The following is a 6,261-nucleotide window of genomic DNA, read 5'->3' on the forward strand; positions in this document are numbered from 1 at the left end:
TGTATCTATGCCTTCTCAAACTCAGTTTGATGTGGCTCCAATAAATGTGGAGTCACAGCCCCATTCTCTCACAATAATCACACATCAATCACCAAACACTTCATCACCATCTCTGGATGTGGATATGTTATTCCCATCAATTCCTGATTCTCCCTCTTTACAACTCAGGGAGGAGCCCCACTCAAATACAGGTGATCATCATCTCTTAGATGATTTGTTGGATCACCCGCAAATTCTTTCAGATATAATTGAAGGATCTGTGTCACCACATCTCAAATCAATCTACACAGATTCAACAGTTATATCACTTTCAATTTCAACTTCTTTTCCTTCTTCAACGGATATCACTCATCCGTTGACAAGTGGTTGCTCTTCAACGGATAAGCTTAACAGCAGTTATCCGTTGATAACATCAGTTTCACCTTCAACGGATATTCCACATCCGTTGATAGTGTCTCCACACATAACTGAATCAATTCCAAGTGAAGAAGACATGAATACTGTGCAATCACTCTTAGGATTGAGGGAAGGGAGTGAAAATTTGAGTGAGAGGCTGGGTTGCTCCCAGGCAAAAGGAGAGATTGAGAGCTCAAAAATGCATGCTATTTCTTCCAGCATGGCAAAAGTAAGTGAGAGGAGTACCACCTTAGTAGGTGAAGGTGAGGGAGTGAGATGTGTGAGCCAGGGGGAGCCCCTGATGCAAGAACATAGAGAAAAAGAGAGAAAAGCAGGTACAGTAGATACAAGGGTGGAACCAGCCATTGCTAATGAGTCAATGATTGTGGATGATGCTGACAAGGAAAGACAATTTCAGCAACATTACAAAGCTGTAATTGATAACATTTCCTTGGATGCTGACACTTTTACTCATCCTGTAACAGCCTATCAACTGTTGGCTGCTTAGGGCAATGAGGAGGCAGAAAAGTCACTAAATCTAGTGCACACAACAGAATCTCTTCTAAGGGATAAAGCTGCCATTAACAAAATGCCTTCTACAGCTGGTGAGCCATCTGAGGAATTTGGAGCAAATTCTGATGATGATGACTCTATTTCTTTTAATGGAAGCATGAACTTAGGGGGAGATGAAGGCCCTAGTTCAATTCCAAAACTACCTGAATGGGCCTTGACTAAGGAGTATAGATCAGGGGAATTCAATGTCTCTTTAGTCAAACAAATCAACACTATTCAACAGGCCATTCAGAATACTTCACATGCAAGTATCAAGGCTATCCTTCAAGCTCACCTGGACTCACTGCATCTCATGAAGCTGCAGCAAGTGAAGCAGAATCTGAGTATAGATGATCTCAGGAAGGATATTGCTGACTTGAAAAGCTATACTTCAGAAAAATTGGATTCAGTCATGCCTTATGGTACATTGCAGGACTTGATCTTGAGATTGAAGAAAGAATCTGTTACTGAAAAACGGTTGGCCAAGTTAGAAGACAGAGTTCAAGTTATTGAAGATTCTGTGGCCACCATTCTTCACAATCAACAATCTCAAACCAATCTCCTAATGCAGCTGGCAAAAGCACAAGGCTTGACCCCTCTCCTTGATGATAACAAAAAGGGGGAGAGTAAAAGGGAAGGGGAAGGAGAGCCATCTACAAAAGTCAACATATCTAAAGTGCTAGTTCCTGCCATCACTACTTCTCCAACAATCATTCAAATCAAGGGCAAGCCTGATGGAATTGATTTGATTCAGCTAGCAGCAGCTGAAATTCAAGTGAAAGAGCAAAGGAGGAGAATTGATGAAAGGTTGCAACTGTTGTTTGGTTCTACACAAGACAAATCAACATCTGTGAAATACAGCACAAAAATTGAACCAATCAACATGGAGCTCATGCCAGTAGGGAGTCATAAGGATGGAGAAGCTTCTTCCAAAGAACTACAAGCTATAATTCTCAAGCCCAATGAAAGATCCAATAAGGACTCAACAAAGAATCCTTTAAAAGAAGTGGACTTTCCTCCTCCAAAAGCTGATGAGAACAAGATTTTAGGCAGGAGTATTGCTTATCTCAAAAAGTCCATGGATGAGGCTGTAAGGAGAAATAGAGCTATTATCATTAGAGAGGGAAAGAGCATATGTGTGATGCAAGGACATCCCAAATTCTCAATAGCCAAGAAGGAAGAAGCCAAGCAATTACAGGCTGACAAAAGAGCACAAGCAAAGCTTGAACAACAGCTGAAGTCAAGTCTAGTTGAAAAAGAAAAAGGGATTGAAGTCAGGGGTGAAGACAAGACTACAAACCTAGATGAGGTTTTAGGGAGTATATTTGGTGAGAGTGTGGAAGAAAGAGAGGAATGGCAGAAGGGAAACAGAAGAAAGGCCAAGGCACATAGAAGGAGTAGAGATAACACTGAAGTAACCAAATCTATATCTAAACCACTACCTTCCATACCTGAACCCCTTGTTGCTGATCCCACAATAAACATCCATGGTGAACCAATCATTCCAAAAGAGGAACCTATTGATTGGGACACTATCAAAATGCCTACCTTTCTAACCACTCTTCCACTACCAAAGAAACAGAAAAGAAAACCAAAATCTACACCTCCCATAACTTCTAAGAAATTCACTCAAAAACAGAAACCTAAGCCTAAATCACCCATTTCTAAAGATGATTATGTTCACATCTGTGACATAAAAGAAATTTCAGACATTGAACTCTATCTGGATGAGCTGGAGGATGTAAGGGGAATAGCTGCCTACAAACAGCTACCAGAGAGATTAGTGTTCAGATATAAAGGAGCTGGGGAAAGAACATGGCCTCTCCACAGGATTCTGGATGAAGGCTACTCTACCTTGATTAGAGTCTTTTCAGCTATACAAAAGGATTCTGGCTTTACCAGAACTGCCAAGACTGAAATTCTCAACAAGATAGCCAATATAAGGAAAACTTGGAGGGAGCCCAATGCTTTACCCAGGACTTTACTCATTCAAGAAAGGGAAATGAAAATTCACAAATCACCTCATTGGTTGATGGAATTTAGAGATGATAAAGGAGTCAGAAGATTTTTCAGACTTGAAGACCAACTCAAGATTGCCAGCAATGAAACTCTCAAAGAAATGCAATCTAAGTTGGATGTCAGTGTTGAAGATGAAGCTGAATTCTTCAGACAACTCCAACTCCAAATTGAGGAAAATGACAAAAGGCTAGGAAAGAAAACCAGGGAACAAAGAAGAAAAAGATGATTTGCTCAGACTAAAGGAGTGTCCTTGGAAACACTGTAAATCTTCAATTACCTCCTAGTACATACACTTTTGCAGCATTTTTAAATTTCTACTTAGTTTCAATTCATATATCTGTTAAGTGTTTTGTTATCATCAAGTTAACCCTGAATTTATGCCTACAATTCTTATAGACATAAATAGGGGGAGATTGTTAGGAATGTATGTGCATTAGTTTGATGATATGTTTAACAAAATACTTAAGTAGAAATTTAGTGTCTGTAGCCTCAACGGATAAGATCACTTTGGCTATCCGTTGATGGTGTAGCTTTACTTAGAAATAAGTCTAGTGTTGTAGCATATTTCAGTCTCTGTATTTAAAATGTAATTCTTGGAAGTTGAGAGAAACTATGAGTCATGTTGACTACTAGATGATATGCAGATAGGAAGGCCAATTGTAAATACTTCATGCCTTGTAATTTTGTATAAGTGAAGTGGTATCAACGGATGACTTAAAGACCTTCAACGGATAAGAAGCTAAGCTTCAACGGATGTCTCTAAAGCTTCAACGGATAAAGTCATCAACGGACAACATCCTTCAACGGATAAGTGCATCAACGGATGAAAGCTTCAACGGATGTTCTGATGATTAGCCGTTGATAAGGGGTAGTTGTACGTACAAACAGAGGCACATGGGTTGATAGAGACAACTGAGATGTGGTAGCCGAATTTCAGGAACAACAGAAAAAGCAGCCGTTCTTCTTTAGTACAAAGATGCAATAGTCAACAAAGTACTGGAGTGAACAGGAAAAGAAGCAAGTGAAGAACTTATTTTATTACTGTATTTTATATTGTTCTTAACTTGTACACTTGGTAATATATAAACCAAGTAGAAGCTAGTAATTAGATGTGAGATTTTCCAGAGCTGTTTAGAAAAATATTGAGAGAAAATTCATCTAGTTTGTACTAGGATGCAGCTGTGATCAACATTGTTTAATCACAGATTTTCTAAAATACCATCTCTGGTGGAACAACGAATCCACCAGAAAAGTTTTTAAGTTCTGTTGTGTTCTTTACATTTGTGCTTGAATTTATATCTGTCTGTATTAGCTTAAAGCAATTCACACACTTGTTGTTCTTGAACACACAACTTTCATAAACTGCTCAAAACTTGAAAAAGTTTTGAGATTTACATTCAACCCCCCTTCTGTAAATCTCATTGTTAGTCCACTAGGAATAACAACAACTCTTGATGAAATTTATGGGATGCTCAAGACTCATGAACTTGAGATGGAACAGAGAAGCAAGAGGAAAGGAGGAAAGTCAAGGATAATTGCTCTTAAGGCTGAAGAAAAATCCCCCAAGGCAGCTACCTCAAGGAAAGGCAAGGGTAAAGCTCTCTTCACAAAGTCTGATACTGAGTCATCAAGTTCTGAAAGTGATGATGACTCAGAATCTGAAAGCTTGCCTGAGACGGATGCTGACGAAGAGATGATGAAGCTGTGTGCTCTTATGATGAAAGGAATCACAAAGATTGCATACAGGAAGTTCAGGAAGGGAAAGAAGTTTTCCAGGAAAGGCGCAAGTTCTGATAAGAAGAATTTCAGAAAATTTGAGGGCAGAGGAGGAAAGTCTGACATAGGAGATTATACAAATGTCAAATGCTACAACTGTGGTGAGAAATGCCACATATCTCCTGATTGCAAGAAAGTGAAGAGTGACAAAGGCAAGGCTCTTGTCACAAAGAACAAAAGCTGGACAGACACCTCAGATTCTGAAAGTGAGGAAAATTATGCCTTGATGGCAAATGCTGATATGGCAAGTGCTGAAAGCAGTTCTGAAGCTGCTGAGTTAAAGGTACCTCAAACTACTTATGTCTTTCATACTGATGATATTAATGAGTGGAGAAGATATCTTAAAACCATGTTCATTAGCTATAGAGATCAAACTTTAACATGTGAAAGATTAACTTCTGAAAATCTTGTTTGCAAAAAGAGGAATGATTATTTAGAAAAAGAGTTAGTCATGTTCCATCAAACTCAGAAAGATAGAGATGATGCTTTCTATGTTAGAGATGAAGTGCTTGAAATGAATGAATCTCTAAAAGCTGAGTTAGAAAAGGAAAGAGAGATTATTAAGACTTGGACTAACTCTGGCAGAACAACTCAGAATTTGTTAAGTAGTGAAAACTGGAAAGAGGGCTTAGGTTATGGAGAGGATAAGAATGATAAAGGAACTGTAAATATTAAGCCTATAGTTGTTAAACAAAAGCCAAAGTTAAAACCTGTTAAGTTTGTAGCTGTAAAATCTGATACTGAGAAATCAGAAGTTAAAAAGGAATTAACTTCTGACAAACTAAAACAGGAAAAGACGACTGAAGTAAACGTAGGCTTAATGACAAAAAAACAGCTTAAGCATAAGCTGAAAGATGTTAAGAATGCAAACAAGGTAAAATCACCTAGGAAAAATAGGAATGGAAAGGAAGGTGTGAATAAAAGCAATGATTATAAGTCTGTTCCTGATGCTCCTAGAAAAACATGTCATAACTGTGGAAGTTCTAATCATCTGGCTTCTTTTTACAGGAAAAATAAGAATATAAACTCCTTACCCTCAAAGTCAGGAGTTAAGAGTCAGTCTGTTAGATATAAGCCACAAAATCCTTGTTTTCATTGTGGTAGTTTATGGCATTCCATTTATACTTGTAAGGAATATCATAGTCTATACTATGATTATTATCAAATAAAACCTTCTTTAAAGAAAGTTAGCATTGTTCCTTCTAGTGTAAGTTCTGATTCAAAGTCTGATAATGTAAATTCTGATAAGAAAAATGTTAACATAAACTCTGATGCTAAATCCGCTGCAAAAGTTAACAAACTTAATAAGGCCAAAGGATCCAAGCAAGTCTGGGTCCTTAAAACTAATCATTAGTGGTCTTTGTGATTGCAGGGCAACATGAAAAATATCCTAGTTCTGGACAGTGGATGTTCAGGACATATGACTGGAAATAAAGCCCTGCTATCAGACTTTATGGAGAAGGTTGTCCCAAGTGTTTCTTATGGAGATGGCAACATTGGAAAAACATTGGGATATGG

This window comes from Apium graveolens, chromosome 1, assembly GCF_009905375.1.
Source record: "Apium graveolens cultivar Ventura chromosome 1, ASM990537v1, whole genome shotgun sequence".
Taxonomy (NCBI): Eukaryota; Viridiplantae; Streptophyta; class Magnoliopsida; order Apiales; family Apiaceae; genus Apium; species Apium graveolens.